A 27024-nucleotide genomic window follows, 5' to 3' on the forward strand; every position below is an offset into this window, starting at 1 on the left:
TGACAGAAACAGACAGACCGGTATGTTTCAAACATCGTTTCCAGAGTCTGGCATCGTCTCGGATGGGGCTTTGTCTTTAGAAAGACCAGAAACCAATCTTTATCTCTAGCTAGCAGTTTCCTCCAGTTTGTTTTCATGAGAGCTAGTCACCAAGGCCTGGGCTGGCTTGCTGCAAATAGTCTTTATAATATACTACACTGCAAAACCTCAGGCCACGGTCACCAGCATTCATCCTGCAAACACCAAGAGAAATTAGATCTTTGAAGCACTAGGCACAGGCAAGCTGTTGGGGTGAGAGGAACTGCTGTCACTGAACGTAAGCTGGCCTTGTGCCTTACTAAGGAAGGACCTGGGCAGGGGGGAAGACACACCCCTACAAAGACACTGTTATAGTGAGGTGTACAGGCTGATTTTGTGTCCTAGACACAAGCTAGAGTCATCAGAGAGGAAGGCGCCTCAGCTGAGGAAATGCCTCTATAAGATCCAGCTGTAAGGCATTTTCTTAATTAGTGATCAGTGGAGGAGGGCCCAGTCCATTGTGGGTGGTATCATTCCTAGGATGGTGGTCCTGGGTTCTGTAAGAAAGCAGGCTGTGGAAATCTATGGATTGCAAGCCTCCTCCTTGTCTTCTGTGTCAGCTCCTGCCTTCAGGATCCTGCTCTGTTTGAGTTCCTGTCCTGACTGTCTTCAACAATGAACAGTAAGTAAGTATAAGCCAAATATAAACCCTTTTCTCTCCAGCTTGCTTGCTGGCCATGGTGTTTTGTCACAGCCTTAGAAACCCTAACTAAGACATTAGGGTTACTGTTGTGGTGGTGCCTATGACCAAAGCAACTTGTGGAAGAAGGGAGACAAGAACCTGGAGACAGGAGTTGATAGAGAAGCCATGGAGAGGTGCTGCTGACTGGCTCGCTCCCCGTGGCTTGCTCAGCCTGCCTTCTTATAGAACCCAGGACTACCAGCCCCAGAATGGTACCACATAGAATGGTCTGGGTGCCCCCCCCCCCAACCCCCGCTCAATTTCTAGTTAAGGAAATAGCTTACAGTGGATCTTATGTAGCTCAGCTGAGCATCGCACCTTTGAGATAACTCTAGCTTGTAGCAAGTTGACATAAAACTGTTGCAGGGTCTCCTCCTGCCCCACAAGGTGAGCTTTTTGGCTCAGCACTCAGAGCTGGGCTCAAGTTACATTTTGTTCCACTTCTATAAGTGGCCAACCAGGTAGTCTAGGCCAGTCGCTAGTTCTGTCTTAAATTATTAATCCTTCATAAAAATGTACATCCTGATAGACTCAGCAAACAGGATTCATGTTAAACTGGAAAGACTCAGAATATTCCATTCAGCCCCTTGAAGTCTGGCTGGGATCTCCCACCTCCCATGGTCCGAGTTAGAAGTGGGTTTCCCCTCTCCCCCGATCAGAACCTCCTGCTTGACTGTTTTCCTCATTCCTCTTGGATGGAAACTTGCAGCCCATGAGTGGCAACTGAACATCCTGTGACAGATCTTGTGCTTGTCTCTGGTTTCTGTTAGCTGTTCTTACTGCTTATCTTAGACATGTACCCCACCTTTTAGTCTGTGTGTTTTAACAAGCCAGTTCTTTTTTTATGGGTCAAAGGAAGGTATAGATTAAATAGCTAAATAAACAAATGTCATTGAGGATGTAGCTTCTTTGGCAGTGTTGGCCGAGCAGGATGAAAGCCCTGGATTCAGTCCCCAGTGCTACAGAAACCACTCCTGGGAACACAGGCCTGTAATCCCAGCATTCGGGAGGTAGAGGCAGGAAACTCAGTTTAAAGTTAGTCTCAACTATGTAGTGAGTTTGAAGCCACCCTGGGCTACATGAGACCCTGTAGCAGAGAGAGAAGAGAGGGGGTGAGAGAGAGAAAGAGAGAGAGAGAAAGAGAGAGAGACAGAGAGAGGAAGAGGAAGGAGAAGAGGCGGAGGAGAGAAGAGGAAAAAGAAAAAGAAGAAAGAAAAATAAAGAAAGGAGGAAAGATAAAGAAAGGACGACTCTATAACTGAGACTGGGAGGGAGGGAGGCCTGGTGGGTGGAGAGCAGAGACCTCGATGGACAAGCTCTTCCAGAGTCAAGATCAAAGCAAAAGAGCTTGCTGGTCTTCAGAAGCATCGTTAGTTCTTTCTGTGTTTGGTATTCCTTGTGTATTCTACCATGATCTATTCCCTATGGATAGCAGGCCATAAACCCTTAAAAGCAAACAAAGATGAGGGCCAGTCGTCTGTTCATGTTGGTGACTTGGTAGGGTGGAGATGGAGAATCCTTCCTACTGTAAACACAGGACTCCTGAATCCACCTGGGTTTCTTCCATGACTCAGTGGCCTCTGTTCCAACTGCAGACAAAGCCCTTCCTGGAAGAGCTGGTATTTTCCTGGCCTACAGGATGCTGGCTGTTGACAGGTGCATAGTGTACACCAAACACAGCTCTCCTCACTGGGCTCAGGAAGATGAGTCACATCCACCAGCCTGGTGACTTGGCGTCTTGGCTCTTTCCATTGTGCACGTGGGCCAGCATGGCCTAGACTTGCTCAGTGTGGAATACTGAAGGGCTTTTGCAGCTCTGCAGTCAAGACCTCCATGACTGATATCTTCCCTAATAACTGTGGAGGAAACTGGTCACCCAAGATAAAGAGGAGAGTGTCTGGTCTTTTTAAAGAAAATACCAGACCTTGAAAAAAAACGATACCTCAAGAGATTTCAGTGGTACAGTTGCCCACACTTCTGGCTTCACTGTCTGATATATTTGTACAGGACTTGTACTGTGCACTCATATGCCTCTCTGTCTCGGGGACATTGGGTCATCCTCACAGGAAACATGGTTTGAACCTGCCTGAAGCCTCTGGGAATGAGGTAGGGAGGGTGTGTGTTGGCTCCCTGAGACCGCTGCTCTTCATCACTTCCCTCCGCCATGGTTCAGTGCAGCATGGCGGCCCTCTTCAGGTGCTGATGCTTTTATATCTCCATCCTCCAGACCCAGGAATACAACAAATGTCTGTTTATAACTTACTCAGCATGTGGTGTTCTGATAGAGCAGCAGGAGAAGATCATCTAGAATGTCATTTTATAGGGTTGTTTTTTTTTTTTTTAAAGAAAAGTAAGAAAATATGGAATGGTTTATACCAAGGAGCTCAGATGTGTCTTTTAGGGAGGGAGTGGATTGTTTGGGGTGGAAGGTAGCAAAGAAGGGGACCTTAAATATTTGGAAAGTGGGGGAGAGAAATCCGATTTAGCTCAAGGTTAAAAGACTGGTGACACTGTCTCCTGGAACTCGGGCTCACGTACTTGGTGTGGCACCTTTCTTCTACCGATTCACTCCAGAAGCCCACCTCACCCATGAGGATGTGGGCCTGCCCTCCCTGTCTCTGAGTCAGAGAGCTTCAGCCACTCCTGATGGGGCGGTGGCCCCTCCTAGGAGAACATAAAAATATATGAAAAGTGGGCTTAATTCAAGTGTCTACCCAGCCTTCCCTTCCAAGAAAGTGTGTTGGTCAGGGTGCAGCAGGAAGGACACGCATTGCTGTAAGGTACGACCCTCATTCTTTTTCTTCTTAGACCTTCAGTAGCTCTGAAGCATGAAGTAGCTCTGAAGCAGAGCACATAAAGCATGTGTTTTCACTGTGTGTCTCACGACAGTCCTACAGAGTGCTCAGCTCACACCTAGGGAACTTGAAGTTCAACAGGAACACAGCATAGCTCCCAGGGAGCAGTGAGGGTTACGAGCCAAGCGGCCACGTCTGTGCACAGACACCTCAATCCATTTCCTCTGAAGAAGACTGACCGGCAGCTCCCTGAAGAGGGCCAGGAGGAGACAAGGGCTCTGTGTGGGCAAGCACACCCAAATCATTCTGCAGTGTAGGATCCCTCCAGGTTCCGTGATGGCACCCAGCCTGGGTATTCCACACTGAGGGGCTTGAGTTAAGTTCAATGCCCACCAACACATAGATGGGCTTCAGAGCTACTGAAGGTCTAAGAAGAAAAAGAATGAGGGTCGTACCTTACAGCAATGCGTGTCCTTCCTGCTGCACCCTGACCAACACACTTTCTTGGAAGGGAAGGCTGGGTAGACACTTGAATTAAGCGCACTTTTCATTGATTGGTATTACAAGGCCTCGCAGTGGGTCTCATATGTGCTTTGTAAATTTCTGAGTAAAACAACCAATTGCAAGAAGGAAGATATTTGATGTCTCTGCCGGTTGTGATATTTCTTTAAATGCTTGCTTTGTTCCTTTAGGAGTCATTGAATCTAATAGAAGTGAACTTGGACTGACGAGCCTGGCGGGCTAGGAGCAGTAGGCTGTGAGCTTGCTTTCATTTTAGAAGATGTGCTGACCCATTATCATTCCAGAAAGGCTAGTTTTTGGCTTTCCTTTAAAATCAAAGTGATGGGAGATGGGAAGGCTGGGAGATGGCTGTTAGCAATAAGTGCTTGAGGGCCTGAGTTTGAATTTTAGCACCCACCCAAAGAGTGGCAGGGCACACTTGTGCATCATGCTGGGAAGGTGGAGGCAGGAGGATCCCTGGGACTTTCAGGCCAACCAGTCTAGCAGAATCGGGGAGCTCCAGGTTCAGTGAGAGATTCAGAATGATAGAGGAAGGCACCTGACATCAAACCTTGCCTTCCACATGCATGCACACACACTACATGTGCCCTCCACATGCATCCACACATACTATATGTGCCCCCTGCACACATCCAAATGCACATACTTTGGGGGGGGGGGTGTTTTGTGCACTGTGTATTCAAATCTTGACTTCTGTACCCAGAGATACCTGGTTGTAGTTTGAACTTTCGGTATTGTCATTATTATGAGGCATCTCCTGACTCAGTATTTTGTAAAATGTATTCTGTCACTGTCTGATTGATTAAAATAAAGGCCTAAACAGCCTATAGCTGGGTAGGAGAGAAAAAGGTGGGACTGTGGAGCCCAGAGAGAGGGACAGCATCTTCTCTCAGGTGGGACATCTCAGATGGGGAGTCAAAATCAGGTCATAAATGAAGGAGTTGCCAGAACAAGACTAAGATGGCAAGCAGTGGGTTACATGGCTGGGCAGTAGTCTAAGGCCAGCCTTGTTGGGTTAGACTAGCTCAGAATCTGCCCAGCTATAGTGCCAGAAGTTTATAGTAAATATAATGGTCTGAGTCATTATTTGGGAGCATGGGTGGGCATAAAAAAGCTTCTACTTATACACACACTAACACACACAATCAGAGTAAGCCGGGGCCGTAAGGGCCAGAAGATGAGCTTGTACAGAATTCAGTACTGTGGCAAGTTCCCGGTATCTCTTGGCAATGCAGTCCCTTCCTCAAGGGAGAACACAGCCTCATTCTGTACTAGGTGACAACCTGGTTGCCTTCCCCCCCCCCCCTTTTTTTTCTTTCTCTCTTTTTTTTCTCTTTTCTTTTTTCTTCTTTGTTGAGACAGGGTCTCTTTGTGTAGCCATGGCTGTCCTGAAACTTACTTTATAGACCAGGCTGGCCTCAAATTCTGAGATCCACCTGGTGCTCCAGTCTCTCAAGTGTTGGAATTAAAGGTGTGTTGGTTGCTTTTGTGAGCAGGTCACATACTGTCTCATCAGTACTTAGAGAACAACATTCTTGCTTCATCATTAACCATGAAGGAAACACTGTTAGGGGCCCACGCTACATGAGAGTTGGTGGCCCAAGCCTGTGCTGAGAAAGGGAGAGTTGTTGGGAGACGGAGGAGCATGCTGGCTCCCCACCCCACCATCCTCCCCTCTTCTGAAGAACAGATCCTGATGGAAAATTTGCATCTTCAATTCACAGTTCTCAGAATTGTATTCTGGGTATGGGAGAGTACTTAAGTCCCGCTGACATCTCTGGTCTAGTTATCTCCTGAAATAAGTTGGACTCAGTGTCATAATCCTTTTCTCACATGATGGCAACTCCTTCTTTGTCCCTGTTTTCTGGAGTAGCCAGTTATCCCTGAGCCTTCAGTTCAGCAGTTGCCTCTTTTGGAAAACTTCCATGTCCCTTCCCTGGCCCTGCCATGTTCCTTCCCTGGCCCTGCCATCCTCCCATGGATCTCTACTCCACAGCTGTCTTGCTCACCAGGCTGAGACCCTTTGCTTTAGGAGACCGATTCCCTGTAGACTCTGAATGCAACCGAGCTCTGGTTAGGTCTCCCAGGTGTAGTGGTGCATGCCCATAATCCCAGCACTTGGAATGTAGAGATAGAAAGATCAGGAGTTCAAGGTTATCCTCAGCTATATACTGGCTTGAGACCATTCTGGAATCAATGAGACACCATCTCAAAAATAAAATCTAAAGAAGCAGACAAAGAAAAACCCACATGGGTGTCTGGGATGTAGCTTGGATGACAGAATGCTTTGCTTAGCATGCACAAAACCCAGGTGCAATCTCCAGAACCACATAGAATCAGGCCCAGTGGTGCACTTGAGAGATGGAGACAGGAGGATCAGAAGTTCAGGGTTAGCCTTGGCTACATAGTGAATTCCAGGCCAGCCTAGAGTGCATAATAGTAACTGATAAGTATTACTAACCTAGGAAGAAGAGGGGAGTTTCAATGGAGGGAAATAACTAGAAACTTCTTGGCACCTGGCATCAAGCAGAATTTACAAAATAATGAGTAGTGGTGGTGTTGGGGAGTGGGCAGTGAGATGGTTCAGGGGTTAAAGGTACTAGCTGCCAAGTCTTATCTGTGTCTGGTTCTATGTGGTAGAGGAAGAGAACTGACTCCTGCAGCTGCCCTCTGTCTGTCTGTCTCTGTCTCTCTCTAACACACACACTCTCTCATACACACACACACACACACACACACACACTGAATAAATGTAACCTAAAGTGGGGGTATTGTAAGGATAACCCAAGGGAACATTGGATAGCACCACTCATCTGGGTAAAACTGCCCATGACCATAAAGAGGATACTTGCAATTTTAGGTCTTCTTCCTCTTCTTCCTCTTCCTCTTCCTCCTCCTCCTCCTCCTCTTCCTCCTCCTCCTCCTCCTCCTCCTCCTCTTCTTCCACCTCTTCCTTTTCCTCCTCCTCCTCCTCCTCCTCCTCCTCCTCCTCCTCCTCCTCCTCCTCCTCCTCCTCCTCCTCCTCCTCCTCCTCTTCTTCTTCTTCTTCTTCTTCTTCTTCTTCTTTTCAGTTACACCCTCTTTCTTGCCTACCTGAATCGTTGCAAATGGAAAACACCAGACAACCTTAATATTTTAAAATCAGCCAGATGACACAACCGCTGGGCTCAGAATCTATTGTCCTAAACTTACCAGCTATTCTATATTAGAACTTATCCGGTGGAGGAGACTGCCAATGGCTCTAATAGCCCCCAGGCCTAATGGTGTCCATCTTCTCAACTCCACAGCCTGGTCAAAAAGCCCTTACTCAGTTTCCTCTCCTCTTCGTCTTGGGACCTGGAAAACCCGACTCCATATCTTCGACCATTGATTAGCTTCTGTGTCTTCATTTACCAATCAATTAGGGAATCTCCACCTACATCTATATGTCTATGTATCTATGTATGTATCTATCTTCTTTCTCTCCTTCCCTCCTTTCCTTCCCCTCTCTCTTTAGTGTGTGTGTGTGTGTGTGTGTGTGTGTGTGTGTGTGTGTGTGTATGGTATATGTGTCCGTGGAGTGTAGGAAAGCCAGAGATGGACTTCAAGTGATCCTGCTTTATCATTCTATATCATCAAAGACCTTGAAGTGGCATGTCTTACTGAACCTAGAGCTAGGCTGGTGGCTAGCCAACCCATTGCTCTTCCTGTCTCTAACCTACAGGGATGGGTTTGCAGGTACACAGAGCTACACCTGGCCTTTCACAGGGGTGCTGGGTATCTGATCTCTGTTCTTACGAGTATGTATCAGGCGCCTTTCTCTGCTGACCCATCATTGACCACCATTATCCAGGTCCACTTCATTTCTTTATCCATCCATGTGGAATGGAAAGACACATCCTGCCAAATGAGAGTTTAAATGATGGTGACACACGTGTGTAATACCAGCACTGAGGCAGGAGAATTATGAGTTTAAGGCTAACCTGAGCAGTATAGCAAATTCAAACCATCCTGACTCACATAGTAAGTCTCAACCTTGTCTCAAAAGGGAGAGAGGAAAGATGTGACAGTGGTAGAGCACAGGAGAGGGATGGCCAAGAAGACAAGACACTGATAAACCTGTAGGTCAGAAGTATCCAGAAAGATGGTGGGGACTGAACTGAGCTGACCAGAGTAGGCTCTCTTCATCAAAAATGGCATTGGAATATTCAGGGGAAAGAAAGTAAAAAAGAAGTGTATTGTCATACTGTAATCAGAAGCAGGGATGATTTTTGAGGCTAGATTTTTGAGGACACAGAAAGGTAAGTTAAGAACAGAAAACTTTCCCTGAATGATAATCATTTCCCACAGCAATTTTTTTAAAAGTTTGTGAGATGTGTGGAGGAGACAAGGACAAGGCAAAGACTGAGCAGGCGGTGGCCTGGTTTTCAGAGCCAGGAGCCCAGGCCGCACCAATGACTCAGGAGGCAGGAATGTGGCCCAGGCTGCCTGCAGCTATGATAAGGACAGGATGGGGCTCTGCGGAGGACATCCTGCAACGGCCTTGGGACTTTCCATGTGGGAGCAGCGCACAGCCCCCAAGAACTCTGTTCTGCATGAAAGGCGGAGTGCTTGAGGATAAGCAAGAAGAAACTGGAAAAGTGCTCTCTCCATCCCTTTGCCCACTAGCGAAGTCCAGTGGGCCCCACAGATGGTGGTGTTACAGGGCTTGCAGGCTTCTGCGCATGCGCTATTTTGTTACCTACTTTCCAACGCTACACAGGGTGCATTCCCAGTCCTGTAGCCCTGGACCCATGGTTCAAACTGCAGGATGTTTCTGCTGCTGCTCTGGTTTGTGTCATATACATGCCAGGCTTGTGTCTTAATGTATGTGGGATGCTCTGCTTGAGCTGGAATGACTCAGAGATAGAGCAGTTGCCTAGTATGTTCAGGGTCTTAAAGTTCAACCCTTATTACTAAAACCAAAACCAAAAACTGAAAAAACAGAATGCTCTACTAAACAGGCCTCATTCTGAACACAACTTGTACTTCCTAAGCAAAAACAATAATGGACAACTCACCTGGGCTGCTGCCACTGCCGTCGTCCCCAGGACTCTGAGGCTTGCTTCCTTGAGACACAGTCAGTAGCCTTCCTGGGCATCTACTCACTAAATACCCGGTGAGTCCAGGGGGTAGGCACATCCTCCCTCCTGTGAACTAGTCACCTTTATTCAGTGATGAGTGTCAACGGAGCTTCCTGGGAGGCAGATGAGGCAGGTAGTTCCTGTTTGGTTAAGTTTCTCTCCCTTTCTCCATCACTGAATCCAGAAAGCAACGTAAGGTCACCCACAGTACAAAGTCACCTTGAAAGCATGTGCCCTTGATAAGACGTGAGGATGGCACGTCCCCGCCTCTTGTGGCCTTCCTCTCAAACCCCGTAACTCCAGACTAATTATGAGACTTTCAGACAAATCCTTCTCAAAGGGCATTCTGTAAAATGCCTGATGAGTCACTGATGAGTGGAGGCATTACTCCTCAAAACTGGCAAGGTCATCAGAAATAGAGAAGATTGAAAAAAAGAGTGTACTAGCCAAGAAGACCCCCAGGAGCCTGGCAAGTGAGTGTGGTCTGGGATCATAGTGGGATCAAGGGATGGGAAAGAGCATTGGGTATAAACCAAGGAAACCTGAACCAACTATGAACCGTAGTTAATAGTGTATTGATATCAGTTTATTAACTCTAACAAATACTCTATACTAAGGGTCAGATGGCATCAATAGAGGAACTTAGGTATTGGGGTTATGGGAAATGTGTAGCAGACTTTTGTACCTAGTCTGAAAATCTGAAGTATTTTATAACTTACATAAAGAGCAATGACAGCCTGAAAGCCATCCGCACCCCACCGGCTGTGGCATAGCGACATCTCTGTCAGATTTCATGAAGGGAAACCTTACTGTTTGTAGTGTTTGCTGTTCTTCTTACAAGGACAAACAACCCCATAAAAGTAACTGAAGGGAAGAAGATTTCCTTTGGTTCACAGCTGGAGGGTACAGTCCATCACGGCAGGACAGGCTGGTGCCATGGCTGGTGTTAGGATTGTTAGGAAGCTGGCCACCTTGTGTCCAAGGCAGGAAACAGAGAAAGAACAATTCAAGTGTTTGGCTCACTTTCTCCTTTTTATTCAGTCCAGGACCCCAATTCACCAAAATGTGCTCCTCGTTTTAGGATGTCTGTTCCTTCCTCATTTAAACATTTCTAGAACTATTCTCAAGGACACGAGCAGATGTCTGCTGTGTGACCCTAAGCCCTGTAAAGTTTAGCCATCAGTGAATCTTAACACAGCATTGGATATCACGGGAATGCTACGGAGTCCCTGCCTACTGAGCCAGCACTCATCCGCTCTTGGTCCTTCATCAGTCTCTCAGACCAGACATCCATTTTACCACCCACAGGACTATTAACATGTACTTTAAAATCCTGGCTTAACTTATTTTTGATTCAAAAGACAATACATTACTAGTTAGGACTTGAAAAACAAGACATCATTGTCAACGTGGTTTCTGCCTTAGGAAATGGTGTGTTGCAGAACTCCCTTAAGAGATATTTTGGGAAGGACTCTGAGTGCCCACTCATCTCAGTCCACTCTACACAGTAGAGACTAAAAGGAAGCAGTTATTTGTCGTGGTAGCCAGCTGTGACAAACTTAAGCCCCTATCTATCTGACTGCAAATGCAGAATCTGGTCCATCCTTTTCCTTCAGGGATTGTGAGTTTATAAATTCACATCACTCTGATTTTCATCCAGTGTGAGCCTTTCAGGCTGTAGAGAGAGGATTAGAAAAGGAGAGGAGGTTAACCAAAGGGGATATTTAAAGAAAAGTTTTCCTTGTCTCCAGGAGAAATGCCTTAAGTATAACAGTAGAGTCTTTTTTAAAGAGTTTTGTTTGTTTAATTTTTATTATTTATGTTTGAAACAGGTCTCGTGTATTGCAGGCTGGCCATGAATTTGCTCTGTTGCAGATGGTGACCTTGAACTTCCGCTCTTCCTGTTTCCACCTCCTGTGTGCTGGAATTACAGGCGTGCGCCACCATCCACGGTTTGTGAAAGGCTGGTCTGGCATGGAACCTTGAATTTCTGCTAAGCAAGTGCTCTACCACAGATCACATTTTAGCTCTTTGTTCTGGCTGCTTTTGTGTCCTAGAGGAGTTCATAGGATCCCCAGCAACCAGGCCTATGACTGTTGTGAGCCAGCATGCTGGTGTTAAAAATTGAACCGGGGTCCTCTGAAAGAGCAGCCGGTGTTATTGGCCACAGAGCCATTTCTCCAGCCCTGAGCTTTTTGTTTATTATTTTGAGTCATACTCTTATGTAGCCTAGGCTGTCCATGAACTTGCTATGTAGCTGAGGGATGACCTTGAACTCCTGATTCCCAATCCCCCACACACACACCTCGTCTCTGTCTCAAATTACAGGTGTGTATACCAGGTTCAGCACCATAGTCTTGATTTGCCTATTTGCTAAGGAGGTACCTCAGAGAAGTGTGTGCCACGTAATCATGAGCCTTGAGTTAGACATCCAGAAGCCTGGTAAAACAAAAACAACTCAGAAACCTCAGTGCTCAACTTGGGGACCTGTTAACTCATTAGTTACCAAACAAACGGAAATAAGGGAACTGTCTGCAGGACATAGTTAATCAGGTTTTGGGGATTTGGTTCTTTCTCTCTCTCTCTCTCTCTCTCTCTCTCTCTCTCTCTCTCTCTCGTGTGTGTGTGTGTGTGTGTGTGTGTGTGTGTGTGTGTGTGTGTGTGTGATTTCTCAGATGCTAACCATCTTGTGTTTGAGACAAGGTCTCTTACTAGCCTGGAACTCACCAGGTAGGCTAGGCTGGCCAGAGCACCCTTTCTGGGAAGGGCGGAATCTCTCTCTGCCTTTTCCAGTGCTGGGGTTACACACCTAGACCACCACCCCTATTTGGTTTCCTATTTGTTTGTTTGGTTAGTTTTGTCTTGTTTTTTTTTGTTTCACCTGGCTTCTGAATGTCTAACTGTAGAATGGTGATTTCGTGGACCCCACTTTCCTGAGCCACCGCCTCAGCCCTCACACGTCAAAATTAGTCACTCTGGGTTTTTGATGGCTCCTTACTCCTTAAGTTGATTTTGATCATGATATTTCACACAGCAATGGAAACCCTAAGACTGTCTTGTGAAGAGTGTTCCTGTGAGCACCTATGCGTCTGTGTTGTGAGTATTGCACCCATGAACATCAATCTGTTGTGTCTTATGAAAACTGTCCATAGGCATCTATACAGGTGTTTTTGTTTACATAATTATTATTTTTTGAATGTACATCTCGGAATAGAATTTCTGAGTTATAAACTAACTCTACGTTTGGCTTTATCAGGAACTACTGAGCTGTTTTGAAGAATGGTGGCACTGGGTCACCCCCCACCAGCAATGCACAAAGCTTCTTGTGCTCATTATTATTCATGTACTCAACAGCTCTGTTGTTCCTGCTTCATGGTATGGAGTGTTAGTTCTCTGCCCTTTGTGTTGCACTAATGATGCTGAGCGTCTTCTCATGCGACTCTTTCCCTTTGTGTTTGTGGGAGAAGTGTGTGTGACTCCTCTGGCTGTTTGCTACTAGGTCGGTGTCGATTTTTGCTATAGAGTTAGATAGAACTTTCAATATTCTGGATCCTAGACTCTTATCAGATAGGTGGCCTAAGAATGCATTGTTCTCTTCTGTAAGCTACCCTTTTGCCTCTTGTGATCATGTAATTTGATTCCCAGGAATTGAAAGTACATGGGGGTAGGTGGTTGATGTGTACATCTGTGTGTGTGTGTGTGTGTGTGTGTGTGATAAGCATATGTATGGGGGGTTGTGAATATTGACCAACTATGGAGTAGTTCCTCTACCTTTGTAGTCAAATGGAATTTGTAATAATTTTATTTTTCAGTTATTTATTATTGGTACCTAGAAATACAGTTAATGTTTATAAAATGCTTTTGTATCCAGACATGCTGGAAGTTCACTCAAAGCTTCATTTGAGTTCTTTCCATTCTTAGCCTTTAGTTTACCTTCTTTGTTTTTCTTTGTTGTTGTTATTGCTCCAGTGAACACTGGTTTCTGGTAAGTGTGAGCTGAACTATTCAGAGTGGACACTCTTGCTCCACTGTCCATTTCCAGAAGAAACCTTCTGTATTGTATGGTTTTAACTGGAAGGTTTGGGAGGTTTTGTTTAAAAAAAAAAACTCCTTGTGTCAGATTAGGACATGCACTCTTCCTACTATGCTGAGAATCTGTATCATGGTGAAGCATTGCATTTTGTTAAATGTTCTCGTGTCTACTGAGATGGTTGTATGGTTACTTTCTCATTAATTTTGATAATGTGATGGATTATTCTAACTGATTGATGTTGAAATAATAAAACAATCTTGCATTCCTGGGAGCAGATCCGCTGGGTCATGCTGTATTGTCTCTTAAAAAAAAATCTGCTGGGTTCAGTTAGATATTATTTTGTTAAGAATTTTTGTGTCTGTATCCATGAGGAATATTGGTTTGTGGTTTTCTTTTCTTGTAATGTCTTTGTCTGGTTTTGGGTTAAGGTTTGTGTTGGTCAGATTTCTGTTACTATAACAAATACCTGAGATTATGAATTTACAAAGACTAAAGGGTTATTTTGGATTGTAGCTTTGGAGGTGCCAATCTGTGATGGATTGGCCCTATTGCTTTGGACCCTGGGTGAGGCAGCCCATGGCAAAGGAAACACCTTGGGCCAAAATTTCATACCATGGCTAAACAACGGAGAGGAACAGGCAATGTTTGGGGTGCACAGTGTTCTCCATGTTAACCCCACTGTATAGCTGTGAGAGAGAAGGAAGCCTGTAGATCAGTGTGTGATCTTAAGGCACCAGAAGCTGACCCCTCCTTTTTCTTTTCTGTCCAACTTTCAGGACTGAAGTTGGGCACATGAGCTCAGTGTGTCTTGTGTCACATGATATCACATCTTCAGCAGGACTTTCTCTAAGCAAGGTTCTCTGCCTCCTTCATGGTCCCAGCCTCCTCCCAGAGCAGTCAGCAACTGTTCCATAAGCAAACTCTGATCAAACCCACGTCTAAGATATCATCGGTCCTTTTCCAATGACAGAAATAAAAACTATGTCCTGGGAACCTGCTATAGGCTGGTGTCCACCAAAAACGCTTATGTTGACACCTAAGATCATAATATATTTTGAAAGAATACATATAAGAAGTGGAGTCCTGATCCAACAGGATTAGTGCAGTTACTTTTCCTTTGATATAATAAAATGCCTAAAGCTGGGCGTTTTTTAGTGAAAGCAGTTTATTTAGGCCACAGTTTGCAAGGTTGGAAATCCAAAATTGGATAGAACCATTGACTCAGCCTCTGATGAGAAATCTAGCTAAGATACATCATGGTGGATGGCATCATGGTTAAAGTTCAAGGGGCGGGGAGGGAGAGAGAGACAGGGACAGACAGAGAGAGACAGATATAGAGAGAGATCCCTTGGGAGTCAGGAGCTTACATCTTGATCCATAAGTTCAAGGCAGAAAAAGAGAGCTACTGGGAATGGCTCTGGTTTTTGAAAGTTCAAAGTCCATCTCCTTAGACACACCTCCAACAATGCCACACAGTTCCACCATCCTCTGACTAAGTATTCAAATATATGAGCCTATAGGGGCCATTCTCATTTAAGCCACCATAGGCAACATCCCAAAGACCTAACCACCTCTCACTAGGCCACTCCCTGACAGGTTTAACCACTTCAGCACAACCACATGGAGAACAAGGTTTCATTCCAAACATATCCAAACAACTGAAACATTAGGAATTCATGGTTTCTGTCTCTGTCTCTGTCTCTCTCTGTCTCTGTCTCTTTCTCTCTCTCTCTCTCTCTCTCGTGTGTGTTTGTGTGTGTGTGTGTGTGTGTGTGTGTGTGTGTGTGTGTGAGTCCAAGATAGGAAAAGGGCCCTTACAGAAATCTTCATCCTCATTTTCTAGGCTCAAGAACTATGAAAACTAAGACCTGTGGCTAATACAGCTCATTCTACAGGATTCCGTTATGACAGCCCAAGCTGGCTAATATAGGAGCTCCATACAACAGGCCCACTTCCTAGCTCATCAACTCAACCTCTGGGGCCTCTAATAGGGGTTAAGGATATGGTTCTTTCTATAGCACTTCAGGCCTGGACAGGCACCTGACCATCACACTTGGTAGATCAGTCTTTGAAGACTCTTGCAATTGGTTCTGCTCTCCTCCCACAAACTGATTATCTTTTTCAGAGATTGCATTGAAGCCTAACGTAGAACTTCCTTCCTCAGACCTTCACACCCACCCCAGTTTTCCAGAGTTCTCAGGACTACCTAGCTGGGGTCAGGTTGCATGTGGTATACAGCAGATCTGGCAGGAGCAGGCTGAAGACTTCATCCTGGCTTATGCCTCCTCTCCTGTTGCCCTGAGCTGTGAGCCTTTGGGTTGAGGAGTTACAAGATTCTGCTGAACATGGTAGCTCACTGCCCATAGTTTCCCTGTTTGATATGTATCCTCTGTGGAGGCTTCCAGGTGAAGTATACATTATAACTAAGTAGTTTTGTAAATCTGGCCTAGTGTAGGAAGAAGAGGGTGAAGAAAGGGAAGGGGAATCAGGAGAAAAATGGGTAAGGAATAAAAGTAGGGAACAAAGCCATGGAGGTCTGATCACAGAGGACTTCAAGTTACAAGACCCTGGGATGAGAGGGCACACAGGCACTTGTACACAGCAGTATCTGAGCCGTCTTCAGAAAGTCCAACGGTAGAGTCACTACACCTGGGTGCCCATCACATAGACGGATGCTCACGGACTTTACAACCAGGTATGTGTATTAATAAGGGGAAGAGTATGTATATTCAAACCTTTTCCCATTGGTGTGACTAAAATACATGACAAAGCTAATTTAAGAAAGAAAGACTTTGTTTTGGCTCACAGTTTGAGGGGATACAGCCCATCTCATCCGGGAAAGCATGGTGGGATGAAGGCAGCTGGTCCCGTTGCTCCCACAGCCAGGAAGCAGAAAGAAATGACCTGTGGTGCCCAACTCACTTTTTCCTTTTTATTCAATCCAGGACTGATGGGATGCTAATACCACATCCAGTTAAACATTTCTGCAAACACCCTCTTAGACATACCTCAGGGTGGTTTCCATGGCAGTTCTAAATCGAGTCATGCCACAGTGTGTGTACGCAAGAAAGGCTCGAGGGCTTGGGCTCGCCGGGGCTCGTTGTGAAGTTTCCTCCATTCCACATGTGTTTGAAACAACAGCACAGTAGTTGGACCAACACCATCTGGCGCCCGTGGTTATGGTACAAACGTTTCCATTTTAAGTCAGGCCGAAGCATTATTTTACAACATTATCAAATTGTTTCTTCCAGAAGTCACCTAGTAGGTACAAATGCCAAACAAATGCCCATGGTGAAGGAGCTCAATATAATCAGAAAGTAAGAGATTAATTTAGGTAATAGTAATACCCATCTCTGGCCCAGGCTCTGGCCAGCTGAGTACATGGGATTCTGATTTTGTTCCATAAGCTTCCGCAGAACCCAGGCATGTTTTCGATGTCCACTCCCACAGTTGAGCTGGATGCTTGCCCTGACAGGGTGTTTTATTTATTCGGTTTTCACTTTCCAGCATGAAATAAAGAGCCGTCTTGGTTCCCCCACATCTGTGGCTATGTGAATGTTTCTAACTTTCTGCTTGTTTGTAAAGTGAAGGTTTCCCCTGGGACTGGTGGGCTCCTGGAAGCTTCACTGGAGAGGCCTGTTCTGCTCAGAACAGAACTCTGCTTGGACAGCTTATACATCAAGAAAGTTGGGCTCAGCTTCCCCATGGTAGTAAGTTTTAATTTGGGCTGGTGCTACTTCACCTTTTGAAGTATGATTTTCTCATCACCTGATGGGCTGCTCTATTTGGAGATCACACATGTCTAGGTCTGGCCTCTCATCATAACCAAAATATACAATTGTAGGTGCTGAGGCCTTTGTGTGCGTTGGTAGAGGACTGGCCTCAGATCTGTTGTCTGCATCAGTGAACCTTAAAGGTATTCAGGGCAAAAGGTGGCAGGGAGGGACAGGGAGGGGCATGGAGGGGCAGGGAGGTTATAGTTAAAAATAAAATGGTCAGGGGTTATTTAATAGTTAATTTGCCAATAGCATGCAACCTAGCCATTGTATTCATAGCTATTTATACTAGAGAAATGAAAACTTACCTTTATAAAACCTACAGGTGAATTTTCATAGTATCTTTGTATGTAATGGCTGCAAACTTAAAACAGTATAATGCCCTTTAGCCAGAAGGTGGTTGAACGCACTGTGGTACATGCAGGCCATGGAATGCTACTCAACAAGTAAGAAGAGGAAAAACTATGCAGTCACCTAGTGAATCACCTGACACTTGTTTTTAGTGGGAAAAAAAAAAAAAAACCCAACCCCTCAAAGGTTATATACCGTATACACGCACATAACATTCTTGAAAAGACAAGGTTATAGAAGTGGAGAAGATGAGAAGCTCCTGCAGGATATGGAGGAAATGGAAGGGTCATGCTTGGTTATAAAAAGGGGGACCCTTTGCACTTGACTGTGTAAGTGTCCGTATCCTGGTTGTGCTGCTGTGTGTACATTTGCAAGATGTTGCTGTTGAGAGATGACGCCACCCAGTGCTAGGGTGATGTCACCCAGCGCTAGAGTGATGCATGATGTCACCAGCACTAGGGTGACCCAGCATGTCCTTGCTGCTATCTTTCATGCTTCTCCAGGATTCCGGGAAGCCCTGGGGTTCCCTGGCTTCCCACTCATCTCTGCTCCATCTTCACACGGTGTCTGCTCTCTGTCTGTGTGCCTCCGTCTTTGAACCATTCCTCCTCTCTCTTTCTAGGATGCCAGTTGCAGTGGATTAAGACCCACCCTAGTGAGTTCAGGTCTATTAATTACTTCTGCAGTCATCTTATTTCCAGACAGGAGCACAATCTAGAGATTAGGACTTCAGTAGATGCTTTTGGGTGACACAGTTGAGCCCACAGGCAGGCCATGCTTGGGAAGAAAGAGTAATGGGAGAGCAACCCTTGCTCCAAAGAAGAAAGCTGCAGACACTGGGGCAGAGCAGCCTCTCCGAGCTCACGTTCTGTCCACACCCTGGGTCAGCTGACTCTGAGTCACTCCCACTAACACCTTTGAAATGCATTTATTGCAATGGTTTCTATAACTTTTTTTTCCACAGAAAACTGATTTTATTTTGTACTTTTTCAACTTATGACCTTGGGAATGCCACTCACTACCAGATATATTTACTACTGTGAAAATGAGCATAAATATTCAGTTAGTTATTTTAAAACTTAAAATATGATTACATCATTTCCCCTTCCCTTTCCTTCCTCCAACGCATTCCATGTCTTACTGTCTTTCAAAATCATGGTCTCTTTTTCTTTGTTATAGTTAGCATACTTACACACATACACACATACACACACAAATTGTTCAGTCCATTTAGTATTACTTGATGAACACATTTTTAGAGCTGACCATTTGGTATTGGATAACCAATTAGGGGGCTCATCCCCGAGGAGGAGTATTTCTCCTGCTCTCAGCATTCCATAGTTGCCTGTAGTTCTTTGTCCATGGGTAGGGTCCGGTGAGATGTCCCCCTTTCCATGGTATTGTTGTTATATTTCTTTGGGTCTTATTTAGACAGCCATATTTTTGTGGTATCATGGATGAGCTTCCATGTCATTTCTAGGAGACAATCTCACAGCAAACTGCCTGGTCATTTGATGCTTACAATCCTTCCTCTTCTTCTGCCATGCTCCTTGAGCCCTAGGAACAGAAGCTGCATTGTGGTGTATCAGTTATGGCTGGGCACCCCATAAGCACTGTTCTCTGTATTTTGACCAGTTGTGGTTTTCGGTAATAGTCTCCTTCTGTTGCAAACAGAGGGTTTTTTGATGATGTGTGAGAGCTGCACTATCTGTGAATACAGGGGTAGATATTTACAACAATGTTAGGGATTGTGCTGGTTTAGTGACGTGGCATTATAAGGGTCTCCTCTGAGATCCATGACTTCACTAGCCCTGGGGAAGTTAGCCAGCTTTCAAGTACCAGGCATGGTTTCAGTCCTGTTGGCTGAGTCGTACATCCAATTAAAGAGTTGTGGGTTACCATCAAGGCATGAGTGCCAGTACTGCACCTGCAGGGTTATCATGTCATGCTGGTCATGGTAGTTCTTAGGCATTGCAGCTGTGTCGTGAACTGAAAAATTTTGGATTTGTTTTGGAGACTAAGTTGTATTTTTTTTTTTTTTGAAACTGTCTTATGAGAAAATGTTTCTGCAGAAACAGACACATGAGAGGATGTTTTGCTGAGAACAGACAAGTGATATATATATATATATATATATATATATATATATATATATATATATATCAGCCTTAAAAAATGACATGTGATATTTTGCTAGAGCAGACACTTGAGAGAACATGTGATATTTAAAAAGGCTATAAATATAACCCAACAGACAGTGGATGATGCTGTGTGGTATTGGTATGCCTTACTATTCTTTGCTGGCCATCATTTGTTGTGACTTCATGGAGAAAAATGCACCAAAAAACTTCTGGTAGTGTTCTGGCTTCATGGTGTTTTGGCAGCTTCTTGCCGTTTCTTTAGATTTGGGCTGATTGGCAGAGCCTCCAAGTTTCTTCTGGATCGACCTGCTGTTGCTTATTCGTAAATGCCTTTTGCAAGTGGATCAACCTGCTGTTGTGGATTTATGTAAACTAAATTGCTGATATCCTGACAACGCAAGTTAGATTTGCTCTAAAAAAAAAAACCCTATTTCTAAGCAGGTTGACATCCTCCTTTTCTCTATTAACCTTTCATTTCTACTACCTCTGGTGGGCGGTGGGCTAGAAGGGAGGTTAAAACATTTTAAAACCCTTATTAAAAATAGGTTTTTAAAAAATCTAAGCCTACAGGGTAGGACCGCTGGTTGCTGCCTTTCCTTGAAGGTTTTCATAGCACCTTCTAGTACTAGAACAGCTAGTCTTTATTCCTAAAAAGGTTTCAGGTCAGGTTCAGCTCAGATCCTCTAGGCATTTAGTTAGTACTGAATCCTTGACAGTCAAGCAGGTCTAATGACTTGTCTTTGTCCCTTGCCCTCACCCCTCCAGTTGGGAAGTAGATGGACAAGAATAGATCAGATAATGAAGAGCCATCAGGACCTTGGTTGGTTTGAGTAGCCTGTAGGGAGCTGTGTAGGTCTTGATCAGAGGAGTGACATGGGAGAAACAGTGTCTCCAGGCTAAGGAGGGCAGGTGAGGACATAAAGGACCAGGAATATGAATCATCAAGATGGGGACAGATGTCTCTTGGAAAGTCAGATATGAGCCATGGAGCCCTTCCAAGAGATGGAGAGGCTCTGGCCTAAAATTCAGAATCTGCAGGACAAACAAGCAAGGACTATTTGAAGTAGAAGAGGACAAAGAGGCAACAGGTGGTACATCCAATAGGAAAGCTTTGCTCTTTCTCCTGCTTTGAGGGTCCTAGATCACACATGGAAGTCCTTCTGACCTTCCTCCCATGTTGTATCAGCTACAGAATGAATACTCAGGCAAGAAGCCGTGGGCTGGGAAGGGACCACGGGAAGTGGTCAGGCTGAGAACTTTACAATGACCTCAGCAGCTTCCCCATTTTGGTGAGGATGGAAAATACATAAATCATGACCTCAAAAGGTCTTGTCTCCCACAGGATTGCAGGGAAACATTTATGATCCACTTTGGTAACGAACAAGGTCAAAACTAAATTGGGAATTTTGTAATCCGGGCTCTAGTTAATGTATATAGCTTGTTGCTAAATTAAATACTTGAAATAATTTCCTACTGGAAAATGTGAAATTCTTGTTGTTTGGACAAGTAGTTTTTCAACTCAAAGATTCAGATCTTCAGTGTAAGCCCATAATGCCTATTGAAGAATGCTTTTGGTTTCTGAGGATGAAATGTCAGTCATGCCATTGGAGTTTTTGCTAAATTTAACCTTAATTTTTACTACTCCTTCATATCCAAGTGCTCTAATAACCGCTTTTCTTTGGGAGTACATGTAGCTGAAACAATTTTTATGGAAGCAAAGTAGTTGACACAGCCTCCTCTCTCAACACAAATAGAATGGAATTATTGAACAACTAATGAAGAAACTCAGTCAGGCTTTCTACGCTGCCTAAGGATGGGTCCGTATGGAGTTGTTCTTGATTCCTGACATAACTTAAAGGAAAACTTACACAATGTCTGGAGCCCTGGATATTTTGCAGATGAAGGAGGAGATTGTCCTCAAATTCCTTGTCACAGGAACCCACTTACGTGGCCCCCACCTTGACTTTCAGATGGAACAGTACATCTACAGAAGGAAGAGTAATGGCACCTACATCATAATCTGAAGAGGAGCTGGGAGAAACTGTTGTCCCATTTTTGTTGCCATTGAGAACCCTGCTAATGTCAGCGTCATCTCCAGGAACACTGGCCAGAGAGCCGTGCTGGGGTTTGCAGCTGCCATTGGAGCCACTCCCTTTGCTTCCTGCCTGGGACCTTCATTAACCAGATCCAAACAGCCTTCAAGGAGTCATGACTTTTAGTGGGGACTGATCCCAGGGCCGACCACCAGCCCCTCACAGAGGCGTCTTGTGTCAACCTGCCTACCACTGTTCTGTGTAACACAAACTGTCCTCTGAGCTACATGGGCATTGCCATCTCATGCAACAGCATGGGAGCTCACTGCATGGGTCAGGCATGGTGGCTGCTGGCCTGAGAAGTACTCCACATGCATGGCGATATCTCCATGAATACCATGGCAGATTATGCCTGATTTTTACTTATTCAGAGACCCAGGAGTGGTTAAGAAGAAGAATCAGGCTGCTGCTGAATTTCAGGACGAACGGGCCATGCCAGCTCCTGAGTTCACTGCTGTTCAGCCAGAGGTGGCAACCTGGTTTGAGGGTGTGCAGGTGCCCTCTGTACCCACCCAGCAGTCCCCAAGTGAATACTGGAGTGCCCAGCTGGCCACTGAGGACTGGTCAGCAGCTCCCACAGCACAGGCCACCAAGTGGGTTGAAGCCACCACTGAGTAGTCTTGAGCTGTTCTGCAGATGCCTGAGCAAAGGAGGGAAAGGAGGAAGGAAAATAAAGTTCCTAAAAGATGAAAAAATAAAGTAAGAAACTCAGTCAAACAAACAAATGAAGGAACAAATCCCCCTGTGAGCCCAGGTGACACTGTGGGCTTCATGGCACTTTCCATGGCATTGGTTGTACCTTCTGAGCTCCTTATCAGTGTGTTTTCACTGTCGGAGTAACAATGGCCTTCAGTTGACTTAGAGTGGAGATAGGGAAACCCAGAACCAGCAACAAGTGGGAAAAGTCTCACAGATCGGACCTGATGTTGCAGTCCTAGTTGAGATGAGCGATATTGGGCTGGATAGAAATTTCACAGGAAAATCCTGGAACTGAGGTTGCATAATAGGGCTTGATCAACATTGCATATGTGCCTGGCTGTCCAGCAGCCTGTGAACATACACAACAAAGACCCAAAGAGGTCTGTTGTTAAAAGAAACGTTGGGTCAGGACTGAAAATGGCTCAAATTTTAATACATCCCCTAATTTGAGCAAAGATCCACCAGCAGCAGAATGTAGCCTCTGACCATTTTCTCAGTGACCACCGAGAAGCTAGTTTCATACTCCCATGTGGTGGTTTGAATAAGAATGGCCCCATATATTTGAGTGCTTAGTCACCAGGGAGTGAAACACTTTGATAGACTTAGAAGGATTAGGGGGTGTGACCTTGTTGGAGGAAGTGTGTGTGTGTGTGTGTGTGTGTGTGTGTCTGTGTGTGTGTAGCTTTGAAGTTTCAAAACCCATGTCAGATGTGAGGTACAGGTTCTCTCCATGTCTTTTGGCCTAGAGATGAAGATGCAGCTCTCAGCTCTAACTCTGGTCTCTACCCCTCGCCATGATGGTAATTGACTAAGCCTGTGAAACTGTAATCGGGCCTCCAATTAAATGCTTTCTTTTATAAGAGTTACCTTGCTTATGGTGTCTCTTCACAGCAATAGAACAGTGACTGAGAGATCTCACCACAAATGGGCATAAGTCAGATTGTTTTAAAAATCGAGCAGAAATATCAAGAGACACAGACTTTAGAGCAATAGATCCTGAAAATCAATTCACAGCATATATTTGTACGGACTGGAGAGCTGTCTCAGTGGTCAGGAACTCTTGTTCTTCCACAGGACCTAGGTTAGATTCCTAGCACCCATGCGGTGGCTCACAGCTAACTCTAACTCCTACCCCTGGGGATCTGATGCTCTTTTCTGGCATTCATGAGCACTAGGTACACACAGGGTAAACATACATGCTTTCAGGCAAAATACTCATACATATAAAAATGACTTGAAAAACTACACACACACAGCAATAATAAGTAAGATTTTCAGAGGAGAAAAAGAAAACAAAATCCAGACTTGATTCTATATGTTTCTGAAAATATTCACATTTTAATAAAAACTCGAGAACTCTTACAAGAAGGCAGCAAACTGTGAGCCTTCCTGGGGAAAGCCCATGGAAACCGCCTTTTGCGTGGTCCAGATGTTGGATTCAGCAAACATTTGAAAGCTGCTATTTGAAATATGTTTTTTAAAAAAGTAGAAGAAAACCACGTTTAAAGAATTTAAGGAAAATATTATGAAAATGACTTGAGAAGTAGAAATATCAATAAAGAAATAAGATTTTTTAAAAACCACATGGAAAAGTCTGGAGTTGAAAAGCTTCCCAGCAAAGAGCAACACAGATTGCATGGGGTCAGGAGTAGACTTGAAATATCTGAATTTTAGTGAGTCTGCAGGTAGATACACTGTTATCATTTCTGAAAAATGCAGACAAGTGAAAGGCTTGGAGTCCTCTGGGGCAGATGGGCCCACCACCCGCAAACAGTCACAAGAAGAGGGAGAGGGAGGAAGAAATGTCAAGACATCGGCTGAGCCCGCCCCTAACTTGAATGAAAAGCATTAATTTTGATGTTCAAGAACCCAAAGCTGGGCTTTCTTTTTAAGCCCAGTGACCATCAGTGCACTGGAAACCAGACATGACTAGTCAATCCCAATGGCCACCAGTGTACTGGAAGCCAGACTTGACAAATCAATGAGGACATATGTCACATTGGCCCAATTTGAAAAACTGACTTTTTTTTTTAAAAAGAAAATTTGGGGGAAGGGTTCTAGAACCTGAATTATTTTTTTTTCTGTTTAAAAAAATGTATGAGACCATTCTATTACAGTCTTATATATAAACGAGTTTGCACCACATAAAGCAAAGCATTTGCTATAACTGAAAACAAGAGTCCTCAAGAATTCCAAGTAGAAAAGAAATTTTCACCTAATTGCATCAAATTGTCAAGAAGAAAAAGTAAAGTGAAAAGCTGAAAATGAGAAAAACCAACTGTTGCATTAGAGAAGCAACAATTTAAAAGCCTCTGCTCTCATCAGCAACAGTGGGGGATAAAGGGAGAGGATCTCTCATCTGCAACAGTGGAGATGAGGGAAGAGAATTGGCACCTCAGGGTGTGCAATGAAACAACGGGCAGCCAAATAAATTTAGCAAAACTAACATTCAAACACAATGCCAGATAAACAAAGATTGACACACTATATTGCTAACAGTCCCGATTTAACCTTCCCTAAAAATGCTAAGAGCAGTCTTTCGGTGTGGTAGTCAGCTTGCTAACAGCATAACAGATCACGTGGAGAAAGGGTGTGATATAGCAATTTCCTGAATGCTGCCATGACCATTGGCCGTCATGGAGCAGAGCTAACAGTAGTGACCTTTGATCTTGAAGCCATGGCAACAAGAAATGCATAACCATACAGTAATAGCTAGGTGCTTGTGGTGATGGGATATTATCACTCTCTTTCTTTAGAGTCTAGCCATACACACCTTTCTGCCCCTCAGCTGCACGTGGTCTTGGGGAGCTCGGCAGTAGCAGGGAGGTGAGCAGGGAGGTGGAAGAGGGACTGAAAGAGGGACCTACTGGTGCAAGATGGCTCAGTGGATAAAGTGCTTCCTGTAGAAGGTTGAGGACCTGGTTTCTGAACTCAACATCCACATAAAATCTGGGAATGGCAATGCAAATCTGTACTCATAGCACTGGGTTGCCCGTGAAAGGCAGAACCCAGAGGCTGCTGACGTGGTGAGCTCTAGGTTGCATGTGAGACTCTGTCTCAAAAAGTATGTGGAGAGGGATAGAAGAAGCTCCCTGACATCAGTCTGTGGCCTCCACACCTGCAGGCCTGCATGAATAAATGCACCTATGCACATACCATGCACATGTGCCTGCATATGCACATACCACACACGTGTGCCTGCATGCACATGCCACGCATGTGTACCTGCATGCACATACCACGCACGTGTGCCTGCATATGCACATACCATGCACGTGTGCCTGCATGCACATACCACGCATGTGTACCTGCATGCACATACCACGCACGTGTGCCTGCATATGCACATACCATGCACGTGTGCCTGCATGCACATACCACGCATGTATGCCTGCATGCACAGACACACAACAAAGACCCAGAAAAAAGTACAAGACTTGTATGCTAAAAGCCATAAAATGTTGTGAGAAAAAGTAAAGGTCTAACTAAATGGAAAAATGTTTTGTCTATGTGGATTCAAAAAGCACTATTATTAAATGGCAGTTAGCTGGCAGAGGTGGTGCCAGACACCTGGAGTCCTAGTGTTCAGGGGGCTGAATCATTAAGATGAATGTCATGAACTTGAGGTGAGCACGGACTACATGGAAAGACGCTGTCTAAAAGCAAAAATGCAGTTCTCACTAAAATACAGTATAGATTTAACAGAATCCTAATCAGAACCCTACTGGCAAACCAGTCCCAAGTGCATATGAAATGTAAAGGACCTAGAATAACAACTAAAGCACTTTTTAAAAAGGAAAATAAATTTGAAAGGCTCACTGCAGTGCTCAAGGACTACAGCTGCATGTGAAGGTGTACACTTGGGATTCCAGCACTTGGGAAGCAGAGGCAGGAGGATTGTTTTAAGTTGAAGGCCAGCCTGCTGTGAATAGCTCTAAGCCCGCCAGACTACACAGTAAGACATTTTCTTAAAAATTCCCTCCCTCAGAAAAACAGAAAAAGCAAGCAAACAAACAAACAACCCTCCAAAGCTGTAGTAATTGAGGCAATACTGGTATGAATGGTGTAGCTTGGTGTAATGCGTACATCATGTAGATAGGTAAGCATAGCAGGCAATTGACATCTGGGGCTGGCAAAATGGCTTAGAGCTTGACACCAAGATGAATGCTTGAGTCCAATCCCTGGACTCACACTGTAGAAGGAGGGAGGCGACCTCCATAACTTGTTCTCTGGCTTTTATTAATGTGTGGTGGTGTGTGCATGCCCACAGTCTCTCTCTCATACACACAAGCAAGGTTTTTAATTAAGACAAAAATTAACCTGTGTATTTATCATCGACTAATTTTTTTAAACAAAGATGGTGAGGTAGTTCAGTTGACAAAGAATAGCCTTCTACAGATCTTCTTAGGACAGTCGAATATCTGTAAATTGGAAAATTCAACTAGACCCCTTAAGATATATATGAAAATTGATCCTAAATGTAGCAATGGATTAAGAGTAAGAATTGTGAACCTGTAGAAGAAAACATTGCAGAAAATCTCTGGAATTAGGAATTGGGGATGGAGTTCTTCAGTAGCACGTGCAAAGCACAGAACACTATGAGCAAACAAACAAAACAGACTTCAACAAAATTTAAACTTTTGCTTTTCAACCAACCAGTTGAAGAAAGGATCTGGAGATGCAGCTCCGTTAACTAATAGAGTCTTCGCAGCGTGAACAAGAGCCTGAGGACAAACCTGGGACCACACAGAT

At 44.6% G+C, this 27024-nt stretch overlaps 1 pseudogene; it reads left to right on the forward strand.

Moving 5' to 3' along the window:
- Window positions 1-19530: 19530 nt before the first annotated feature.
- LOC143434360 (small ribosomal subunit protein uS2 pseudogene) lies at window positions 19531-23110 on the forward strand (annotated as a pseudogene).
- The last annotated feature ends 3914 nt before the right edge of the window (window positions 23111-27024 follow it).

The sequence above is a fragment of the Arvicanthis niloticus genome, chromosome 14, assembly GCF_011762505.2.
Source record: "Arvicanthis niloticus isolate mArvNil1 chromosome 14, mArvNil1.pat.X, whole genome shotgun sequence".
Lineage (NCBI taxonomy): Eukaryota > Metazoa > Chordata > Mammalia > Rodentia > Muridae > Arvicanthis > Arvicanthis niloticus.